The following is a 9,650-nucleotide window of genomic DNA, read 5'->3' on the forward strand; positions in this document are numbered from 1 at the left end:
ATTTGAGCATTTAATGTACAGTGTTGTATAAATTGGTGAGATTCAGGAATTGTGTAGTGAGGGAAGAGATGAGTGAACTTAAAAAATAAGTATATGAAGAAGTCCTAGGGAGACCTCTAAGAACTATAAGAAATAAAAACATTAATTACTAATATGCATGTATACATATGCATCTACACGTATACACACAGAGTAGTGTTTTTGATGGTCAAATGAGTATATAACAAAATCCTCCAGGCGAGACCATTTTAACTCTGGATGAATACAGATACAGAAACTGGGGCTTTTCCTCATCAAAACTTCCCCCAGCAGTGCCTGCAACTGCACCAGAAGTTCCTATGGCCTTTTTCCCTGAGCGTGGTCTACTGAAGTTAATCCTCTCATAGCGAATTCTTCAAATCTATGTTCCTAGTCTTGGGATATTTACCTTTTTGCTTTGTTTTGTTTTTCAATTCTTACTCTGAGTCAGGAATAGCCTGATTTACATCTAACCACTTAAAGAAGCTTTGAACAGTTTTCAAGCAGGTGGTAGAGTGGTAAATTGGCCAAATCATTTCTGGAAGCAGTTTGATACTAACTAGTTTATTTGAGATACACATATTTAGTGACTGAGCAATTTCATTCCTACCTCAGAGAAGCTCTTGTCCAGGATACATGTAAAAGACTGTTTACTGCAGTTCTGTGGGAGAGAGCAGAAAATTGAAAACAACCCAACTATCCATTCACAATAGAATAGAATAGATTATCGAAAGAATTGTAGTTGTTCCACAGCCTCATCAATGCTTAATGTTACTTTTTAAATTTTCCCAATATAATAACGATGTTGGTATTTTATTATGGCTTTTTAAATGCAGAGCTTTAACTACTAATAAGATTTAATGCATTTCTTACACGCTGTTAACCAGTTGGGACTTTTCTTACATAAAAAACGTTTAAGCCTTTTATCTTAACTTCTCTTAACTTGTCTTTTTCATTTTTTGCTTGTAGGAGTTTTTAAATATACTCTGGGTGCTGATATTTTATTAATTACATGAATTACACACATATTTGCCCTATTGTGACCTTTCTTTCACCAAACCTTTTAAGATGCCTTTTGATGAAAAGAAGTTCTCGATTTACACACACTCAAAATAAACTTTTTTACTGTTAAGAATTCAAGCATATAGAAAATATACAGAGTAAGAGCAGCTCCCATCACTCTTGTTTCAATAGTTTCAATTCATGGCCACTGTGTTTCTTTCCTCTAAACCCCCATGTACTTCCTGATCTCCCTAGTGCATTTGAAGCAAATCTCGGATATGTCATCATTTCATCCAAAAAATGTGTCAGTGAATATTTCAGAAAAGGAAAGCTTTAAAACATAATTACCATTATTGCACTTAAACTTAGTATTATTTCCTTGCAAGCATATTATTTCATGAACTATTATTTTAAATCTTGTTTTTCAGTACCAGAATTAGAATAAGGGGTACGTACCTCAGTTGTTGGTTGATATATTATCTCTTGTCTCTTTAAAAATGTATCTCTCTCTCCATTACTGTTTATTTGTTAATAAACTGTGTTGTTTCTCCTGTTCCTCACCATCTATGGTTTTCTGATTATATTACCAATATGTTATTTTGTACTTTGAAAATAAATCTAGATGCATGATCAATTTTAGATTTGAGATATTTTGGAAGGCAGAAGTCACCATGTTTGGTGATCTTTTTGTGATGTTAGCAGTAGCTAATGGCTATTACCCAAACTTATTGTCAATAAGAGTCACAAAAATGTTATTCTAACATTCCTTTTTTATCCATTAGCAAGACTAGTTTTCTCGAAAGAATCCCCTTCACTCAAATAATTTCCTACTCTGAGTAGAGTGTATATAGAAAAGTTAAGGCCACATGCTTGGTCAGGAAGGGGTCCTTTTCTTTCTTACCAGTTTCCAGAATAATGAATCGGTGCCCTAGCATCCCTCTATGATGACAGCTAAAGTGCTGTGTTTTGTTTCATCTTTATATCTTTTTAAAAAATGAAGAAACACCCTTGGATGTAGGCATTTCTCATAGGATCTTGGTTTCTCTTCCTGGGAAATGATATTGGGAGAACACACTATGGTGCCGCTGATGCTAATTACTCCAGAGATCTTCTGTGTTTTCAGTAGTTAGAGTTAGAAAGCATATAATAAAAATACCATATGGCTGATATAAAGCTATATTTAACCACATGAATTGTATATTTGTATCTCATATTTTTACATTGCCAAGACACCCATTTTTCAAAGATATGAGTAATCAAGCATTTACATTAGCTCAGAGTGTACATTCAACTTTCTCAGAATAGCAGCACCCTTCTACCACCACTGATATGACTGCTAGAATCGACAATCCTTTTAGACCCATAGAGTGTCTTATTCTGCTCAAGCTGCTATAATAAAATACTAAGATTGGGTGGCTTAAACAACTAAAATGTATATTCTCATAGTTCTAGAAGCTGGGAAGTCAGACATCAAGGTACAGGCCAATTTCCTGGAAAGTATCCTCTTCCCGGCTTGCCACCACACTGTGCTTTTACATGCGGAAAGAGAGCTCTGTTTTATCTTCCTTTTTTTATAGAGGCATTAATATTGCCATGAACATCATACCTTGTCTAAGTCTAATTATCTCCCAAAGGCCCCAACTGCAAATACATCACACTGGGAGTTAGAGTCAACATAAGAATTTTGGGGCCCTGTCTGGTGTAGCTTGATGGATTGAGCATGGGCCTATGAACCAGAGTATCGCAGTTTGATTCCCAGTCAGGGCACATGCCTGGGTTGCAGGCCAGTTCCCAGCAGGGGACACATGAGAGGCAACCATACATTGATATTTTGCTCTCTCTCTCTCCTTCCCTTCCCCTCTAAAGTTAAATAAATAAAATCTTAATAAAAAGAATTTGGGGGGAGGTAGGAGACCACAGCTGAGTGCATAGAATATGGTTACATGACTATATTTTAAAGCCACCTGGAACTGATTCTCTAAAATATGCCAATTTAAAATACAGATAGGCATATTATTAGATTTTGCTTTAGATAGTTAGGAAATATTATTTCTCATTGTATTTTGTTATTATGTAGGATATCTTCAAGAATCCAAACTGAATACTAGAAAAATAGATATCACAGATTATTATCTTTTTGTTACCTCTACACTGTTTCTTCCTGCAATAATAGAAAGCCATTAGGCCTGGGCCAGGTAGCTCCGTTGGTTAGAGCATCATCCTAATACACTGAGGTTGCTTGTTCAATCCCCAGTCAGGGCACATAAGAATCAAGCAATGAATGCACAAATGAGTAAAGCATCAAGTTGTTCTCTCCCTCTCTGTCTCAAAAACATCATTTAAAAATTTTTATTAAATTTTTCATTGCTTATTCTTTTAATAAGCATATTTAAGAGACACCTTTTTAGGACCTACTTTCAATATACCAAATTAGAATATCACATAGTGAGGCTGATACACATCTCTGGTTACAAACCCTACACTGCTCCTCAGTTAGTTCATTCATTCCATGTTGTCAACTAGAATGTAAGAGCCAGTGACACAAAATATTTCTAACCTTAAATATCTTCTGGATAAGAGATTATTAACAACCCTAACAAGGTAATAGATCTTCCTCTTTTATTACATTCAAAGTTATATTATTAAGGGTATATAAGTCCCTATTTTGACAAATTCTCAGAAGTTCTTGATTCTTTTTTCCCCTAGATTCTATATCTATCCTAATTTTTTTTCAAAATTGTTCCTCAGGACTAGTCTTCCCTCTATCTTTATTGCCACAGCCTTTGTCTGGACCAGGGTTTCTTAATGTCAGCACTGTTTACATTTTTGACCAGACAATTCTTTGTCATAGGGTTTTTAATTATGCATTGCAGGATGGTTAGCCCCATTCCTGGCCTCTGCTCATCAGATGTTCATGTCTATTCCCTAGTTGTGACAAGCAAACTGTTTCCCAAAATTTCCAAATAGCCCCTGTGTGTGTGTTGGGGCGTAGGGTATATGGATACTCTCCCAGTTGAGTACTACTAGTCTACACCTTCATCTTATAACTTTTAGACTGCTTCTAATATCTTTAACCTTCCATATTGCTGTTAAACTTACCCTTTATGTTACAAAGTTAGTTTTTATTGCTTCCATACTTTAATTTTTAATACTAGCAATACACAAATACGATAGTAGGGTATAAAACACTTTCACTAAGAGTCTTCTCCATCTCTATGGCCTGTCTCTCACCTCCCAGCTCCAATCTACATATTTTCATTCTTTCCTATAGTGATAAATAGCTCACCCATTCCACTTCTCTAAATATTCTCTTTATTTCTATTTCATTCCTCAGTACACATGCTTTTCTTCAGTGGAATGCCACCACTTTTTTTAAGCTGAAAAACCACTAATCACTTCTTGGAGATTCTCAAAACTTGTGTACTGGTTGAAGCATTTCCCACATCTTGAATGTGACACTAAACACTTTGTGTTGTAATTCTCTGTTTATACTCCGTCTTTGTCAATTTGGGGGCAGCTCCTGGGGACAGCTAAGTTTATTCATGGTGCTTAGTACAATGTGCAGCAGAGGCATCCACATGTGTGTTCACTCATACCCTCCCAGAGTATTCCAAGGTAGGAAAAGAAAGAGAACTTGAGCAATGAAATTATTCATTTGAAGTTTATAGGCTCCTGGGCTTTAAGGGTGATTGATTGACTGACTAATCCAAAAAAAGTACAATAAAAGAAACAAAAAAACCTCAAACCACTACTTCATGGTTACTCTTAACTTCAAAATGCATTTTACTGCTGCTAGAATTTTATATAAAAGTTAGTAGTCCATAACATAAGAGAATGGCACCCTTGGCATTTCCCCAGGAACTGAAGGCGGAATGTTCCTGTGGTGCCAGTAAAGGTCTGTTCCTCCTGATAGACCAGCCTCTGATCTGTAACATTGAACCTCACTACCCACCAGGGCCCTTCACAGGTGGCCGGTGTGTATTGGCCTATGTGTGCCCTTGCAGGGATTTAAGAGAGAGAACTGGGTTCATACTGAGACATTGGCTCTGCTAGGCCATCTGGAGAGAAAGCCATATTTGATGTAACAGAGATTAGGTGGCCAGAAAGACATAGAGAAGTAGGGGAAAATAAACTGAATTTGAGTCACTTGTTCAGCTTCCTATAAAAAAAAACATCTGTAAAATTTAGAAACAAAAGTAAAATAAATAAGAATTGATCACTTGTTAAGAACTCTTTCTCTGTGAAAGTATATCCTTAAACTTGGCCTTTACTATTCTTGATAGGATAAGCTATACAAGCTGCTTATTCTATCAGTCTACAGTCTACATAAAATAAGAAGAAAAGGAATGCATATTAACATTAACTGAATATATTAGTATGCCATCAATAATGCTATATGTTACTATGTAGCATATCAATTTTATCTTTTGAAAACCAAGATGTTGTAAAGTCAAGAATGTGCTTATGGACAGAATACTCATGAATTTTGAAGTATAATTCTTTCTGACTCTAAAAACCACCTTATAATTTTTACCTCTTACTTTCCCCTATATTTGTCACTTTTGATGTTTAAGAGTAGTTCTTTATTTCTACCATGTGGTGGGTTAATATTCAGGCCTGTGTTCATTATATTGCATGGGTAAAAAAAATCCCAGTCTATTGGTTGACTGTTCTTCATCCCGGGTTGGGGATGGAGGGAGCAGGTGAAAGATTATTCAAAGAAAAACATTCTAGTACATTACTAATTATGAAATGATTAAAATGAAGAAACAACTGTTCCAATGCAAACTTCCTTAGGAATGGTTATGTCTAAAATAATTATGTTCAGTGTAAATAAAATTTGGTTTGGGATTATAATATTTTTTAGTTTTGCTCACTGAGTGAAGCAGAGAAACATTTATATTAAGGGCTGGATTCCATCTTTACAAATCCTTTTAAAGTTCTGTAGGTGAGGCTAGGCAATGCAGAACTGATGTTGCATGTTACAGCAGATCACCTGAAATCAATCTGGGAAAGAAAATGTGATGCTGGGGCTTGAGAAGGTGAATTTAATCATTCTATAGGAAGCATTTTCATCGTCCATGTCTAATGAGATGTGTGGATGGGAGGGAATGGAGCCAAATGGAGCCAAAGAAGAAAGTGTAACATGAAAGGAGCTGAAGACAGATATTTTCTGTCAATTTTTCCAAATGTTTAATAAAAATAGATGCTAGGGTATCACTGAAGGCCACTTCCTATCATGTGAAGATACTGGATATGCCACCTCCTCACCTCCCTCTCCACCATCAGTCCACTTTGTTGGTAGCATGCATGTGTCTGTGTATCTAGAACAGTTTTACCAGCATTGGTCAGTCTCCTGCACATGTCGGAATCGCCTTAAATGCTTGTAAAAACTGTAGATTCCTAAACCACCTCTCGCTGAATCAGACTATCTGTAAAGAGACCCAGGAACCTGCTTTTACTAAGCCTCCTTGCTAATTGCAGTGCACACAGATATTATACAGCCACTAGTCCAGTCGATGTGTTCTCTGGGCTATTTGTAGCTTCGCTGTTTCCTTTTGGAGGTGCAGCTCTCAGGCATGTGTAGATGGTCCAGAGTTACTTTCTGAGCATATGCCCATTAGGAAATGGGAGAAGCCTGAAAAACCCCATTGGCCATACTTACAAGGAGTATTATTCTACACCTGTGAAAGCACTGAGTTGGAAATAGTTACCCATGTTAAGATCTAGGCATGCTCATTAGGTACACAGATAATTTCCATGCAGCCCCAAGGTGAGGAGTATCCAGGAAATAGTATAATTCCACTCAAATGAGGACACAGGTACACAGGTAATTTCCATGTAGCCCCAAGGTGAGGAGTATCCAGGAAATAATATAATTTCACTATAGTGAGGACCAAAACAGCTCTAAGAAATAGGCTACAGAATGGAGACAAGATATGGAGTTATCCATGGAGATAGACCCAAGATCAAACCCTGGTACTTCCCTTAGAGATTTATATGTACAGATCATACACACACACACACACACACACACACACACATGCACACAGCTCTATGGAAAAACTAAAACTGGTTTAATTACCTCCTTTTAATAAAAGCCAAAATAGAGCCTTAAACACAAATTGACCTTTTCAGAAATACGTCACAAACAAGGAAAGGGCCCAGGTAAAGGGCTCTTTTCCATTTGAGCACTATGATTTCACACAATTGAAAAAGAGCATCTCTCTGTTCAATTTTGAAAGGGGTCTTCCTTTCTGATGAGCCTGGTATTGCATAACCTCCAGAATACTTTACTTTAGATCAATGTCTCTAAGACACTGCTGTTTGTTAATGAAGAACCTCAGCCCCCTGTTAAATTACACTTGGAAAGAAGAGAAGTTAATCCACAAGAAAAAATAACAATACCACACCTTGTGATCATTTGATAGGTCTAACAGCAAGTGTTCTAGGGGCCACTTCTCCTTTGATTCACTAAGAATTTAATTTTGTTAAAAGTCCCACTGAATTATAATGAATGTTACAAAAGCAAAATTTAACAAGAGCTCTAGGAGAAACATTTAAAATATATAGTAGCTAATTGACTATAACTACACAATTTACAAACACAGCTATTGAAAACTTGAAACTCTGCATACATACACACACACACACACACACATACACATATATATATATATATATATATATATATACATTTATTGCAATGAGGACCTGTTCAATCATAAAATTATATTAAGTCATTGCCTGGTATTTTAAAACTTACTATAGTTAAATAATGTGCTTAATACAGAATTTTTCTTCCTCTAAAATGACAAGAAATGACATTTAAGGTTTGATAAATGTTACTTTATGACAATTGGAAACTAAAACAGATTGAGGATAAAAAATGCTTATAAAAATCAAGCAGTTAAGAAGAAAGTTTTGTCCAGTAACAGCCACTTCCCCCAAATAACTATATATATAGTTAAATATAGTTAAATAACTATATATATAGTTATTTGGGGGGTAATGTCCAAATATTAACTCTTCCTGTTACATTTTAACAACCACTATATTGAAAGATGTCCATTGTGTTTGTGTGTGTGTCTCAGTTGCTTGTTGTCATGACCTTCTCCAGCCTAAGAGCAAGAATTCTACCTATTTGTCTTGTTACTTGTGTCAACTTACAGTTCATGTTCAATGAACATATGCTGTTTGATTGCCTAGTTCTCAATTTGGCAGTTAGTACAAATTATTGTGCTATTCAGGACCACTCAAAAAGTCACACGAAAAGAGGAAGAGTTAATGTAGTAGTGACCATGGATAGGCAAAGATTATATACAACGGAAATAAGCTTCTGGAACGTACCTTTACTTGGCTGTAGCAAACTTATTTTTCTTAAGAATGAGTGTTGATTTATTGAGTTTATAGCATGTATAAAGGTCCTGGCTAAAGGGTGTTACATATGTCACCTCATTTAAATTTCAAAAAAAGTCTTATATGGAAAGTATAATATTTCCAACTTTATGGGTAAAGACACTTATATTCAGAGAGCCTAAGCAATTTGTCCAAGGTCAAAATCACTTAATTTAAGGGAAAAATGACAGCAAGAGAAATTACGATTATATGGCCAGCCCACAGTTCTTTTTACAGTCCATCAATTCCACCTTTTTATGGTAGGGTGACATTTTTAGGCAATAGCTCTAAAAGGAGAGGTCAAAGGAAAGGTTGATAATAAAGCAACCTGAGATATTTAAATTCACTCTGACATCTACTGATTACTCTCCCAGATCCTATGCATATTCTTATGAGTGAGCTTCTTCAATTGTTGGGTTCCCTGGCATCACTCCCTTCCAAATTTCTGAGCTCATTTTCCAGTTACTTAATCTGATTTCTTTCAAACGGAGCCTCCATACCCAGATCCTCTGTCTATTTCCCTGGCTCTGATCCATTTTTGCCACTGTGATGACTTACTTGTATTTTTAATCAATGATCTATGCATCCACTTACAATGTAGTCAGTCTTTGCAACTCAAGAGGAAGTCTGAGTGTCCTTTTTCCTAAGAAAAGAGAAAGAAAGAAAGAAAGAAAGAAAGAAAGAAAGAAAGAAAGAAAGAAAGAAAGAAAGAAAGAAAGAAAGAAAGAAAGGAGGGAGGGAGGGAGGGAGGGAGGGAGGGAGGGAGGGAGGGAGGGAGGGAGGGAGAGAGGGAGGGAGGGAGGGAGGAAGGAAGGAAAAAAAGGAAAGGAAAGGAAAAGAGAACATGGTATTTAGCTACCTTTAGAGTCTAATCTCAACATGTAGGGACTTCTAATCCCTGCCCTTGGTTTTCTGCTCACTTGCAGCATCCTTGTACTTTCTTCTTCAACTTTCTGTTCTCTTAACATTTCACATGTAACCGTTGTACTTTAGTACCATTTTTATTTTTTCTTTCATATGATTTCTTCCTTTTTCTGCACTATTTGCAATAGTTTAAGTTATTCAATTTTCACAGCAAAGTCTATAGTACTAGAGGACTAGTCAATAAAATACGCTTATTCCTAAAAAGTATTTTTTAGTAAAATTGTAGTATTAGCAGTTAGAATAGCAGGGTGTTGTTGCTGATAATCTAATAGACAACAACAAACATTTGTATGGTGATTTATTATGTG

This window comes from Artibeus jamaicensis, unplaced genomic scaffold (genome assembly GCF_021234435.1).
Source record: "Artibeus jamaicensis isolate MK-2021 breed Jamaican fruit bat unplaced genomic scaffold, CSHL_Jam_final contig_851, whole genome shotgun sequence".
Classification (NCBI taxonomy): domain Eukaryota; kingdom Metazoa; phylum Chordata; class Mammalia; order Chiroptera; family Phyllostomidae; genus Artibeus; species Artibeus jamaicensis.